Source organism: Aythya marila, assembly GCF_965140915.1.
Source record: "Aythya marila genome assembly, chromosome: 2".
Taxonomy (NCBI): Eukaryota; Metazoa; Chordata; class Aves; order Anseriformes; family Anatidae; genus Aythya; species Aythya marila.
The window spans coordinates 114,827,852-114,842,946 of NC_139043.1; the positions used below are offsets into that span (position 1 = coordinate 114,827,852).

A 15,095-nucleotide genomic window follows, 5' to 3' on the forward strand; every position below is an offset into this window, starting at 1 on the left:
AAAGTGTACTGCAAGGATGTGACACTAATGGGAGGTGACCCATGGGTTTATGACAAAATAGCCCAATGTAACAAAAACAAAAAGAAGACTTCTATACACAGGAGCTTTGAACGACGCAACGTGCAATGGAGTGGGAGTGTAAGTGGGAGGCAGTATAAGTGAACCCCGGTCAGGAGAAAGATTTCCAAATTATTTTGTTATCCCTGGTTTCATTTTCATCAGGAGAAGGGAGCTGCAAACTCCCGGCTGAAGGACAGGAAACGTGCAGGGCTCCATTTTAATTGGATAATTGGGGAAAGAAAGTTAGTAGCATTTGTGAGCAATGTCACATGAAGCTAAGTGGTAAATTCCTGGATTTGCTTACATGGATTTGTTTTCTTTTAATTTTGCTGCTTCCAAAAAAAAATAAATAAATAAAATAAAATAAAATAAAATAAAAAATGCAATGCAACTCCTTCAATCTTTTTGCAATTCTGCATGGTTGAACATTTGAAATGAGTTTGTGTATCACCCCCAGGCATTGATTCAGACTTGATTGGGGCAAAGCAGACTCCATGTGCTTATTTTTATACACGTCATTTGGGAAGTTATATAGCCAAGGGAACAGAAAATGTGTTGCTCCACTGCCAAATTATCACATATCCCTCGATCAAAACGGGAGGTGATCCTAATCAACAAGTTGTGCGACCTTAGTGCAATGGCAATGTCAGGTCAGCTCGGGAAAGTGAAGAGACAGCTCTAAATACAAATAAAAAGAAGGAGAGAGGCAGAAAGAAAGAAAGAAAGAACCAACAATCCTTATAATTATCATCATCTGCTGCTTTTCCCTCTTCTGGCAAAGAAACACTCCATCCATTTGCAGAAATCGCCCGCGGAAACGTTACATCAAAACTAATCACAACGATTAAAATCAGCTTTTCTGTGCAAGAGGAGAGTAAAAAGCAAGTTGGAGGCTGGAATGAGACTGTTTTTTCCACACAGAAAAAAAAAAAAAAAAAATGAAATCCGAAAAAAAAAATTAGACGCGATATATATATATATCTATCTATATGCACGTTTCGAAGGAGATCAATTTTATGCCCGTGTGATCAGTTAATTTAATTTAACTTTTATTTCGGAGATTGATTCAGACTGGAGGTAGAGACATGAGCTAATTGTATCCTGATCCTTGCCTTGAGGGGTTTCAAAGCCCTGGAGCAACTATTCTCTGTATTTTGCTCTGTCTACCTTAGCCAAGCTATTGCATTTCTCTCTGGTGTAGCGAGGAGAGCAGACCGCTGCCGGGAGAGAGAAATATCGGAAGTGTGTGAGTTTGGGGGGGGGGGGGGGGGGCGGTGGGAAAAAGGGGGAAAAAAAAAAAAAAAAAAAAGAGGAGGAAAAAAAAAAAAAAAAAAAAAAAAAGGAAAAGAGGGACAGAGTTTGTCGGCGGCGATGTTCCAGGTAAGGGCTGCCCGGGCGTGTTGTTGTTTTGCGGAGGGTGCCGCTGCTTTCCACGCATGTGCCGGGGCGCTCGCAGCCCGCACCCCGCGCGGGGACGCGGCCGCCCTCGCCTCGCCGCCCGCCGCGCTCCCCCGCGCAACCCGCGCAGCGCCGCGGGGAGGCGGCGAAGGGAAGGGAAGGGAAGGGAGAGAAGGGAGGGAAGGGAAGGGAAAGGAAGGGAAGGGAAGAAGGAGGGAGGGAGGCGGACGGGTGGTGGGGGCTCCTCCTTTCCCCGCCGCCCCTCCAAGGTGTGTGCGTGTGGTGGTGGCGGTGGTGATGGGGGGGGTGTTTCATGGCATCGGCCGTGTTTGCGCGGGGGGGGGGGTGCGCGCCTCGCATTGTTCGGCGGCGGGCGGCGGGAGGGGAGGGGAGGGGGCCGCCATTGTGTGCGCGGCGGGGAGCTGCGGGCACCTCGCGGCTCACGCAGCCCCTCCGGAGCCCCCCCCCCGCACTCAGCGCCCTTTGTTGGCGATGGGGAGGCGGCCCCGCGGCCATTTCCCCCCCCCCCCCCCCCGCGCGGCCCCGCAGCCCGTCCTCCGCGGTGTCCCCCCCCCCCCCCCGCCAAGGGGGCTGTGAGGGGGTTGAGGAGCCGCGGGACCGGCCGTCGTGCCCCCCACCCAAAAAAAAAAAAAACAACAAAAAATAATAATAATAATAAATAAAAGAGCCGTCCGCCGCCTGTTTTCAATCAGCCAGATACAAGTTTATTCGAGAATGCCCCGCGGGCACCGAGCGTGCTGGGATTGTTGGGGCACATGAAAAATGGGCGCAGCGCTGCCCCGCCTGCTCCCCCCGGCCCCCGAGGCGCGGAGCCTCCCCGCTGCGCCTCGGGCATCGCCCGGTGCGTGTGGGGGCCCGGCCGGTTGTTATTATTATTATTATTTCCCTTCCTCGCTTATTCTTCTTCTCCCTCACGCGTCCTCGCTGTCACAAGCGCTTCGCCCAAAACGCAACTTTTCGCCTTAAATCCCTCCCTCGCCGGCCGCCGGGGGAGGGCGAGCCAGAGGGGGAAAAGGGAAGGGGGGGGGCGGGTTTGGCAAGGGAGTCGGTGCCTTGGCCGGGGGAGGAAAGAAAAGGGGTGAAAAAAAAAAAAAAAGAAAAAGAAAAAATAATAATAAAAGTGGAACTTTAATTGATGCCGATTGGGTTAAGCTGCTCCCGTGCGAGGATGCTTGCGAAGTAGTTGGGAGGCACTCAGCGAAACTTCCCCTGGCGCATTGAAAATGACTGCGGTGCCTCGGGAGTGTTCGTGACGCCCCGAGCACCCGGCCAGACCCGGCAGCACACGCTAGAGGTCCCTCTCCTAGCTGCCAGGGCGAGGGTGTGCTCAGACTGTTTTTTTTTGGGGGGGTTTCACTGCTAGAGATGCGTGGTTCGGGTGCGAGGGGAGGCAGAGCTGCCACCTTTGTTGGTGTGTGGCGCTCCGAGCTCTGCCAAAACGCACCGAGACGGACCCCAGCCCGGGCAGAGGGGGACGAGACCTCCCTGCACTGAGCCTTTCGTTGCAGAAAGCCTCGCAGGTCGTTGTTGTTTGGGGGGCCAAGGGCCAAATTTCACCCTCGGTTTTTCTCGTGTGGATCCCGCTGTGGAGTTAAAGAGCGGAAAACTTGAGTGAGGGGTTCAGGCTACGGCTCATGGTTTTCGAAAGAGAAATATGCAAGCCAGTGAAAAGAAGAGTATTAAGATTATAAAGAGCCTAGAGAGGTGATAGAGGTGACCACAAGCAACTTATCCCAAGCAATTTTCATATGCAGACCATGTTACAGAACTCGCCCCCCCAGCCTTCATGTATTGCAAGCGGTATTATCACCATTTTACGGATGGAGAAACTGAGAAATAAAAAGAAGGTCACTGACTTGCCTCAAGCCATATAGCAAATAAAAGATAGATCTGGAATCAGCTAGGACAGATTTAGATCTCTTGCGGATTTGCACTGTTGTAATCGTTGATTTCAGGAGAATTCTTCTGGATTTGAGCCAGATTCAGACCTTAGGTGTTGCTCTGTCCCTCAGAAACCGCCTCCATTTAAATTCCATTTTGAACACGACCGAATTAGACGTGAGAATTTAGGGAGGATATTTGGCGTACATCTCATTTGCAAAAGACAATTTACTGCAAAACTTTGGGACTGTGTTGGCTCTGGATTGTTTCTGTTCTTTTCGTTACAATTTCATCTGTCACATCGGCATAGTTCCCTAGTTGGTTTTTGGTATTGTTTCTTTAATGAACAATTTCCTCATGTCTAGTGCAGCTTTTGTTGCTGGCTTCTGAGAAGCGCTACTTGCCAGATGTCTCCGAATGAAGCCTTCGGTTTTAGGCTGGAACAACCTGAGAACAAATGATTTTGCATGAGGCAGGCTTCCACTCATTGTGGGTCTTACTCACGCAGAAATGAAAAATCGCGTGACTATCGTGTATAGAAAAGCCAGCCCTTCCCCTGCACAGTGGAAAGGCTGCATGTAGAAGAACTGCACACACAGGCTTTTTATTGGATTATGTTAAGTTTATGTATGGAGAAAATGTGTCGTGAAAGGAAATACTCACTGATCGTAGCAAATGTGAGGACATTATTCAAAGTGGGGTCTCTCACAATTAACAAAATATCATATCTACTAGTCACAGTCGGGCACAATTTCGCATAAGCCCAGCTGGGAAGGAAAGATATTTCTGCTTTCTTTAGTCGAGCTACTTTAGAAACATTTTCAGGGTACCGTAAAACAGACACAGATGTGCAGATTGTGATTATGGTGCTTTGCTGTTCATTTATTAATGTGTGCTGGTATATACAAATCACGGCCACTAAAACACGATGTAAAGTTCCTGCTTTGGTGTAACTACTCATCAGCTGGACTCAGTAGGATGCTGCTGTTTCAGGAGCTGATAGTCCCCCAGTGTTGCTAACACTCCTTCAGTGAGGGTCCCACCTTGATGAGTGGGGAAGAGGGCACAGAACACGGGTGGAATTAAGAGTTTTCCCCCTCCCCAAGCTTTGGCCTTATGTGTGCATGAAATTTAAGCATTTAGGTGGGAATTAGCCTCACAGAAAGCATGTGAATTAAGACCGTGCTTAAGCCAGTTCGCTGGCTGAGCTGAGCTTTAAATTCCAGAGCTTTAGCCCCCTTTTTCCCCATTCTGTGCAGTAAACTTCTGTGCCTCACTGGCAATATATGTTCAGCTCTGCGCTGGTACCAGAGGAAAAATAATGTTGATCAGAAGCAAATTTTAGCAGAGATGCCTGCTGTTACTTATTTTGGACACTTTTACACTGCTGCAATGGAGCCAAGTTGGATCTCCTTCCAGGAAACAAATTAAGTTAGTTGTTTCTTTTTTTCTTTTTTTTTTTTTTTTTTTTTGTTTTCCTGACAGAAACATAACTCTTACTTTAAATGGAATCTCTTCTGTTGGTCTGCATTGTACTTATGTTTTCTTTTTACAGCCTGGATAACTTTCATCTCTGGTATAGTTCCATCAACTTCTGTGTTGTTTCACAAATAATTAATTTCCCTTACTGTGCTAAAATACAGATTGCTGTTGTCCTACTTTCTGTAGAATACAAATTAATTTATATATTTTTTTCATATCAAAGGTGAATAATATAAAATGCAGATCTTCATTTTTATTTTGTCTGCTTTACTCCTTGTGCAGGCAGAGTAGGGTCTTCTTTCCCTACTTCTTTGCTAAAAGGTGTTGAATATATTTATACGCTTAGAGAACACGTATGGGCAGGGGGAGGCAGTAACTACTACCTTTCTAGCTGATAATACCTTGAGCACTTTTTTAGATATTTGTGAAAGCTATGAGCACATTCCACATTGATGATGTACATCATAGTTTTAATAATCTTGGGTTGTCTGCTGTGAATTTTAATCGAGCTTTTGATGCAGAAATCCAATCATCCCATACCCAACTGCACCAAAGTGGGTGCCGATGCATGTTCAGTCGCTTTAAGCCCGTGTTTATGAAATAAATGGCTCACCTGATAACCTCCTGATAGCTGCTCGTAGGGCTGGCTGCCCCCACTGGCAAAGGAAGCTGCCGGTTTGATGTGGTTGGCAGGTTAGCATAAATGCGGCTTTGCAGGTGGTTTATTTGTAGCCGAAGTCTACAGGTGAGGGATACAAACCTTAGAAGTGCTTGTTGAGGCAGAGGACAACTCACCCTGACAATTTATTTAGTGACTTTTACTCAACTGTTTTTTTCCTTGCCTGATGTACTCGCACTGAATAAGAAACAGCCCTGTGGAAAAATAAAATAAAATAAAATAAAAATAGCACTGCACAAGAAGGTTGTCCCCTCTGATAGGGAAGGTGCTCTGTCTCACCCAGACTTTCTGCCTGTGGTTCCCAAGTGAGACCTGTACAATTGCAGTCATTCCCCCTCAGCCAGCACCGGTGGCCCCAGACCTTGGGTTCAGGGTGAGCATCTATGTGGTTTCCTTTATTTTCACAGGAACACTTCCAGATGACTTACATGACAGCTGTGATGTGGGGCTGTAACTGGCAGTGCATCAGCTCACCCATATGCAGCCCTCTCCTGGCTTGGGGTGAGCATGGTGGCCTCTGTCAAACACGCAGCTGGTGTGGGGACAAAACTGTCTCCTACTGCTGTAGCAAGAGTTGCCAGGCTTCATCTGTCATAGCCTTTGGTTCTCCTGAAAGAACTGTGAAATCCCATTGTGATTTGGCTGGGCAGAAATTATGGGAGGTTGTCCCAGGCCAGGCATTTCCAGCAGACACAAAGAAATATTAATAGTTCTGCGTAGGGCACGGGTGAAGCAATCTAGAGCAGGGTGTGCAGCTCAGAGCATCCATCCTGGGGAACGATGAACTTAAGCTGGAACCAGAGCTAGAAGGATGACCAGGGAGTGGAGTATCTGTCTTGTGAAAGGAGGTGCAAAGGGGCTTGAGTGTCCACATTAGCAAAACACAGTCTGGAAAGAGATATGAGCATTCTTTATAAGTATACATAGGTAGTAAATCCCAGAGAGAAAATCTGCTCAAACTAAGTGACAATAAATGTGTCCCTGTTTAGTGTTTGTGTCCAAGAACGTTTTCTGATACAACATCTAGAAGATGCCATTTAAAGTGAGATGCCTTTAATTCGGTAATATTCTGCTTTGGGCATTTCTTCAAAGCTTCAGCTACTTGGAGAAGATTTACAAAGAAAGCCCAGCCAATCTTTTACCTTGGTGAGCTTACCTGCACTGACCCAATAGGCTGTAGTTAACTAAGGTTTTTTTCATCAGCATTACTGTCAGTGGAAAAAAAGTTTACTTTCCTTAAGCAAAAAAATACATTTTCATTTAAAAAATCACATCTGTCAAAAAGCAATTTGGGATTCTGTTATAAAACTGAAACCAGATCCTTCTCACAACTGGAAGCCACTATTTATTTTGAATTTTAATTAAATAGAAGTATGAAAAAGACCATCTGACAGAAAAAAAAAAAAGAACTAAAAAATCATCTGAATTTTTCACAGGAAAAAATACTCAGTCAATGCCTGTTGTTCTGATCAGTGAAAATGTTGCATGTGTTTGTCCGTGAGGAGAATTTCTGATTTGCCCTGTAGATATATCCTTCATTTTTTCCCTGTTCCAGCTGCAAAACTATTTCTTTTTCTATAGTTTTTTTTTTTTTTTCTTCAAGTCAAACCCTTCATGCTTATTGTTTGCCTCTGACTTGTTTAGTAACATTCATTTTATCATGAGTTCACTTGCTCAACTCACTCCCTTCCACATGAGTTGGACTCAGTGATGCTTTCAGGTCCTTTCCAACTTGGGATGTTCTCTGATTCTCTGATTAATTTTCATCACACTGTATAACAAGGAGAGGAAAGACTTAATAAAGAAACATGCTCAGAGAGCATGACCATTCAACACCAGGGACCAGTGCTGAGTAGTTGTCAAAAATGATCGTTACAAGTTTTTTAACTGTTCATGTGTCCATTACCTCAAACACTTTTCTAAACAGTGAAGAGAGATACTCCCAGCACTAAGGATCACTCACATAAGGTTAGCACAGGCCTTCCTAGCTTGCCACCAACAGGCAAATTTGGCACCATTTATATACAGCAGCCTGATTCGTTCTAAATAGCGTGTCAGGAAAGGGGTTAGACAGGCTTACAGTCTGTATTGGACGGGGCTTTGTGGTACAAAGACAGTTTGGGGTTCCTGGAGGCAAGATGAGGACATGATTTGGGGTATTAGCAGAACTGAATCTCTAAGGTGTTGGTGCTGTTCTGAGGAACAGGCTTCCTGAAAAGCATGTGTGCAGGAGTGCTCCTCTTTTGGGGACATTTGAGAAAGCAGCTGCAGCTTTTGCTGGGCCTTCTGCACTCGGGCAGGTGAGACACAACTGGGAATGAGAAGAGTTAGCTCTTCCTCAGGAAAAGAGGTGGTTCTTTCAGGACAAAACCATAGCTTTGAAGTATGTTCTTTAGCCCCCAAATCTTCTGTGTTTATTACTGGCTATATATAATCATTCCTTTTTTCCTTAATCTTATTGAACCATTTACATCAATATCCTGCAACTGAGAGTTACATGGGTTGCTTAGAGATAAGCTGGAGAGTGATATCCTTACCCATTTATAAGCTAATGCCTTTTTAAATTCCATTAGGTGCCCTCTTGTTTTATGAAGGGCATCTGATTTCTCCTTCACACCATTCATTATTTTATATACCTCAATTCTATCATCTTTTACTGTTTTCCTTTCTAAATAAAATAGTTCTGGTCTTAATCTTTTTGTTTAGAAATACCCCCACATGTCTTTAATCATTTTTGTTGCCTCTGGCTATCTAGTGCAGCTATCTAGCACTCCCATCATTGCGTCTCACTGGATCTTTTAAAGCTAGTTCCAAAGTCATCAGCGTGAAGGAGACTGAAGGATGGTCTTGTGGTTAAAGTACATCACCAGGAGTCCAAAGTCTTGCTTCCACATCTCCTGCCCTGTGACCCTGTGCTAATCACTCAGCTGCAGAGATCCACAGCTCCCCTTTTTGTCCCAGGAAACAGCGCTGGGAAATTTCAAGTAAAATATGCAAAGTGTTTCTCTATGCCTGGATGGAAATTGTTATGGAAGCACAACCATATTACATGTAGTAGTTCTGATTGTTTTTCCACAATGCAGCTGCATGTGTGTTGAAATTTGTAACTTCTCCCTAACTGTTTGATTGCACAGCACTGAACTGTTTTCTATTTGTTACACTGCTCTGATATTGGGTTCCAAACAAATTCAATTAAGTCATTTCTCTTTGTTATTGTATGGTGAACTTCATATGGAAAGTATGAGTTACAACCGATTTGGGCCAAACAGACACATGGCTTTCATGCATCCTCGGGGACTTGGAAAACCAGCACAGTCCTGCTGAAAGTGAGAAACAGAATCAAATTCCAGCTTTTGACATGTAGGACACAGCCTGTTCCTGGGAGGTGCTGGGTACCCCCCACTCCCACTCATACTTCAGGCATGTGGGATCAAGGCTAAGGTAGTGCTGGCTTGTCTCCAGTCTAAATGAACTAATTATCCACAACCTGTCAAGACTCTCACACAGAACAGAAGACTCACCCATCTGGCTCCCTCCTCAGACATTTGCAGCTAGGCCTGGCTGTTACACATTTCTAGCATATCCAGCACTCTCCAAAAGCCCAGTTCAGGTCTGGGACACCTCAGAGGTTTGACTGTCCCATCATTTCTGGCACATGGGATCTGAGGGCTACCCAGCTGCTATGGCTCCATAGCAGCAAGGAACCTCACATGAAAACACATTCCCAAATGTCATCGCGTTGGAAAATGGTCAGGCCTTAAGCACGGGAAAAGATCTCTAAGGTGTCTAAGCTATAAAATCCACCATTTTAAAGCATCTTGTGACACAAAAGGTGCTGAAATTGTGCACTTCTTTGCTAGGATGCAACTGTAGCAGGACAGCAAAAGCAAGCTGCTTACATAGTTGTAGTGCAAAACTAGGGTTAGCTAAATTCTGCTTTAAGCTGCATTTCTTCCTCCGGCCATTCTCCTCCAAGCCCTGTAACTCTTTGCTTTGAAGTCCCTCTCTTCTTCTGCGAGCAGATAGTCAGGTACCATTCCCATGAAAACCCCAAGTGGCACTGCCTTCATAATCCCACACAGACCTCAGATTGTTCAATGCTCTTCTGGTCTCTTTTGAAAAGGGACCAATCCTGCAAGACCCTCCTGATAACCCCAGTCATGTCTACAGGCCTGTTTGTGTACTTGAGGAGAATACAATAAGGCTCAGGGTTTTGGTGCATCGAGAATCTTTGCGGCTTTAAAAGAGGGAAAGGGTGGTTTGGCCTTCAGTAGGTCATGTAGGGTTTTGTTTCCCTCGTGCCTTATAGCTGGCATTTTTTCAGAGCCTTCTGCTCCCTAGCATTCCCACGACACATGAACATGCTCAAAGAAAAATTTCCTGTGAGAAATCACTGGGCTTCATTAGATTTTCAAAGTTCAGAGCTGTGATCCTCCTTGTCCCTCTCCGGCAGCTGGCCCTGCCAGATTCTGACTGCTTATGTGAACATTTGATAAATCTCACTGTGGACTACATTTGCTCTTTCACCCGAGCAGTTATCACACACATTTCCCTAACACTTTAAAATTATGCCTGCCAAACATTTTCTGATGTAAAGTTAAAAGTCATCTATTACTGAAGTGATTTTTCAGCCCTCATGGGCATGTTTTTCTTTCCTTTTTTTTTTTTTTTCCTCCTTATGTAGTTCAGATAGTTTCAAGCTCTTTTAAACAGGCCTCCAAGGGTCAGTTTCAAAATACGTATCTTTTTATAAAAATTTTCTGTGTCCTAAAAATACATCGGTGCTATTCTTCTCCTTTACACATCTCCTTTTAAAGCCAAAGTCCAGTGAATGCAATGCTGCCATGCTGCAGGACTTCAGCCACTTCCACCCGGGGAATTTGGCGACACTCTCTAAAGTGTCCCCTGCTGTGCGTGGTGGCACCTGTCACCTCCAAACTGCAAGTGTAGCTTGGGGGGTGCCGCCTGGTGGGGAAGGGCAGTGGGTTCTTGCCCAGAGCTGAGCTGGGATGTAGCATGGAGATGGGAAATGCTCTCAGTTCCCCCACTCCACGCTGGACCTGTGAGGACTTGGCTGTAGCTTTGCAGCCCAGTAATTTGGTGTAATTTTTGGTATGCAGGCTGTTCGTATTTGGGGCCTTGCATGACTTTTTCTCGTTTTTCCCCACTGTCTCTCCCAGTTATGGATAATACCCTTACTTTCAGCGTGTGAGCAGAAGGCAAGATGTCAATTCTTTCCTCCCCGACCTTCTCATTTCATTCCTTCTCAGTGCTCTTGGCATTTTTCTGTAAATGCCTTTTTTTTCCCTTTGGGTTCCAGAGCTGTGCACGTTTTTTGTTTCGCTTTGTTTTGTTTTGAAACTGATTAAAGCTGTTTGTCCTACCATGGCAGAGAGATGCTAAAACAAAGCATGTGTGTCTGTTGGTTTTAAACCAGGATTTTTCTTGCTTTTTTTTTTTTCTTTTTTGCATTTTTTTTCCCCTAGTTTCTTGTTTAGCAAACATAGTTAAACAAGATCACAGTGGAAAAAACAAAGCAACTCCTCCCTTCCTGGATAATGCCAGCCTGATAACACATCCAGATTTTTTCCAAAACCCGGTGGTGCCCTTGAACTTATTGAAGCATGCTCCAGCATCAAACAGTCTGACCAATCTTAATTTGTCATTTCCCCTCAAAGTGCCTTGGCAGGACCTTTGTTTGAAATTGCATTTGCCACTTGTTTGTGTCACGACTGGGTTTCATGCAGTATCTAGAAGTGTAGAGCCTTGGGTCTGGGCCAGCCTTAAATAAAGAAGCTAATGCAAATACCTCCCGCCCCAGTACAGCACCAGAAACACAAAACATCACACAAAGCCTTCCAGGGTGGAGAGAGAAATCCAATAGCCAGCAAGCACCTAAATTGTACTGCAATTAAAATATAATCCCTTAAATTTCTTGGATTTGCAGGGAGGGGAGGGCTGGAGAGAAGTACAGAGAAAGAAACGAGTCAGAAGTGAAGACACTGCAATCCTGAGCCTCAGCATGGAACTACTTAAGCATACCATAATTGCATCACAGAAGGTATGCATACCCCGAAACCAAAAAGGAAGCAGGAAGGCAAGAAAAAACAAACACAGTATGATGAACCAAACAGGTAACCTTCAGGAAAAGGAAATCTAGCCCTGGCTAACCCGACAGAAACGAGTGTAAACTGGCAAAGGAAGGTGAAAGATGGGAACCAGGAGGATGGAGAGGAAGTTTCAAAAGCAAACAGACACATTTCTACAAACAATTGAGAAATACAAGTATCTGAAAGAGAATTAGTGGATTTGCTGGATCAAAGAGGCAATTAAAAAATGACAAGTGTATTGCAGAGCCTAAGTTATATTGTCCCATCAGTCTGTACTGGCTGGAAATATCTTCACTCTCTACATATTTCATTTAATTACCAAAGATGAGGGCCTGTCAAACACCGAGGTATCAAAAGAGAAACTACAGGATTGACATGCTAAAGTTACAAGCCTCCCAGAGCAGATGGCATTAATCAAGGCTGATAGCTGTTGAGAAAATCATGCAACTTTCCCTTAGAAATATCTATAATATTCTGCTATACCAGCTAAATGGAATGTGGCAAGTGTTTTACTTTAAAATCAAGATAATCTCACACACGTGAGAAGGGAAGAACTACAAGGGAGTGAGTTATAAAACCTGCAGATGAGCTTAATGTTAGACTTGATGAAGCCAGTCAGGGAAAAGTACGCCTTTTTAATTTCCTAAAAAGAATCTTGAAGTTTCTCAATGATGCCATGGATTATGCAGAATATAAACATTAGGGGGGATTTTGGAAAGTCTATCATAGCTTTTCTCACAAGAGGAGAAAAAAACTATTATTAGGGAAATCTAGCAGCAGTGGGGAAGATGCAAAAATCTGCTCTGGTGTTTGATTTAAAATAGAAAGGAAGTGTAGTGAGAAAGAAAAGTGAAAGGTTAGCAAGGTTAGCAAAGGTGGCAGCAGAATACCCCCAGATAGACCCTGAGGGTATTTTTTGATACTTTGATGAATTATCTGAACAATAAGGTGTGGTATTCGGATGTAATCAAATCAACAAAATTGTCTGGCCCCTCAGTCACCCAGAGCAAGACAAGGCTGAAAAACGTGGGGACCCAAGGTTATGCTATCAGGTTATGAAAACCCTCTTAAGGCTTTACTTCACGTGTCACCTGAGAGCAGAGCAGCAGCCGATGAGGCAGTGGTGCCCAGCTGCTATGGACAGAGCCTAAAGGCAGCGTGAGGGGCTCCTGCACTGCAGCTGGGCTCCTCACCCTGTGCTGGGTGTGCTCAGCCGCGGGGTGCCCATTGCCATCAAGGAAACTGGTGTTATTCCTGGAAAATTCACTCAGCTTTTCTGTATTTCTGCCCATACTGGCTGCAGCCATCACTCCCACATGTTTCTATCTGGGTTTCCTTACCTTTGCAAACTGACTTGGCCAGAGCAATGTTCTCCCAAAGAATAAAGAATAAAGCAATAGAATAAAAGAATATAAAGAATAGAGAATAAAGCAATCTTCTCCCAAAGAATAAGCAGGGAGATGAGAGGAGACAAGGAAGAAAAAGATGAGTAGAAAAGTGAGAAAGGCAGAAGTGGGAGAAGTGGAAAAAGAGAAAGGAGAAAAACTCTGCTAGGATGTAGTCAGAATGGAGTTGCTATCATGCATGGGCTGTTCAAGCTATCTGATGGAGGTGAGGACTTCCTGAAAGCAAATCTGGAGAAAGCCACATCTAGCACCACCAGTATTACAGCTGAATTAATGATTTTTGTAATCCAAAGGTTGTTTTCACTGTTCATGTGTCTTTTCCTTCCCTTCCTCCTGTAGTGGTCATGTTCTGCTGCAAAACTGCTAGTGAAAAATACTCAGTTCAGTATGGGGGTATTTGATGGTAGAGGGTTTTTTTTCACAAATGAAGAGAAAAAAATAAAAAAAAAAGAAAGAAATGGAAAGCCACTTGAATGAAGAGAAATCCTAGTTTATGGAAATGAACAGGACATGATTAAAGCACAGAGTGCTTCTTTCATCTTACTGCAAATACAGTGTTTGTGGGATGTCAGGAGTACAAGTTTCTTGTGAATAACTAGAGTCCAAAATGCTCCGATTGGTAATTTTGTGACTGGTAGCACTTCAGGGTCCAAGAGTCACTCGAGGAAATTATAGAGAAGGAAATAATTTAGAGGAGAAAGTAAAGTTTATTATGACACAAATCACAGTGGAGAAAAGAACAATAAATTTTCTTCCCACATATAGTATGTGCTTTAGTCTGCAAGATAAGAAATAATAATACACAGCCCCTCTCCTAGCCTGATCCACCAATATAAAGGATTTAATTCCTACACCTTCCTCTGGTACCAAAGAGTGTCAGTACAGGTAAAATACAGGTGACGTCAGAGTGATATTGCCAACATTGACATTTTTCTGTTATTTAACTAAACAAGAATGAAAGTCCCATTTTGTCCCTTCCAATCAGTGCCCCAGTGCATGCTTCTGGTCTGGCTCTTCCAGAGTATTTTATCAGAAACTGCATGTGAAAGCCTGGTATTTGATTTATGGTTTTGTTCAACAGGACTGGTAATGTTAGAAGCAAAATCATGAACCTGTGGGAGAACTAAGATGCTAGGCTTTCCAGGGGCTGCCAGGAAATAGGAAGCATGCAACAGGCGAGGATCTTCCCACCAACTCCTTTACAGAGACTTCTATGGCAGTGCCTATTGCTGTGTGTCTGTAAGAAGGTGAGGGGAGAAAAGGGAACAGCCGGATCACGGATCTGCTCACAAGGGCAGATCCTGTAATCCCCACAGGTGGGTGTACATCTTTAAGTATATCCCAGGTATTAATGAAATCAGCATTCAGGCCTGCCAGCCACAAAATAGCAGTCTGTGAGCTGCTCAGGACATCCCTTGCTGTCCCCAGGTTTCGGTGGAGGTGGTCAGAACTTCATAGGGTTAGGCACACTGGACATATTTAGCTGTGCACAGGAAGGTCCCCCATTTCCTTGGGAATCTATCATGCTCCCAAATAAATGTTCTGCTGAAGGTGGCAATAAGTCCTATCGATCACTTCTTTGATCCATGGACAGGATGGGGTTAAAGCTGATTGCTAGACGGAAAGTACAACTGTATCCTGCTAGACTGGAAAACAAGCCAGCAGGAGTCACTGTCCCAAGGCAAAGAGCTGAACACCAGGGTCTGTCCACAAGCTCAAACAGAGCAGGTGGAGCGTTACCTAGTCAAACATGGAGGAGAAAAGGGTTGCTTGGTACACCGGGCACTTATGAATAGGTACAGGCAGGCAGTAAAGCAGAGGGAAGTGCTTTTGTGCTCTGTTCTGGGTGAAATGAGTGAAATAGGTTCCCAAAGGACACAGGTTTACCTGGAGAGGCAACTTTAGGTTCCCATTGTGTCACGAGACCATGTGTCTTCTGTTATGGGTAGATGACACCAAAGCTTAATTGAAAGCTATGATTATTTCAATGGAATAACCACACAACAAGATCATGATATTAATAGTGACGGCCATCTCTTCTGCGGCGCTTTTTATCAG

At 44.4% G+C, this 15,095-nt stretch overlaps 1 protein-coding gene across 1 annotated transcript in view; it reads left to right on the forward strand.

The window, feature by feature from the left end:
- Window positions 1-1,283: 1,283 nt before the first annotated feature.
- KCTD1 (potassium channel tetramerization domain containing 1) overlaps window positions 1,284-15,095 on the forward strand; it is a 100,235-nt gene continuing 86,423 nt past the window's right edge. Inside the window, exon 1 of the mRNA XM_082754264.1 lies at window positions 1,284-1,306. The gene's annotated coding sequence lies outside the window, so the exon portion shown is untranslated. The remainder of the gene's footprint in view (window positions 1,307-15,095) is intronic.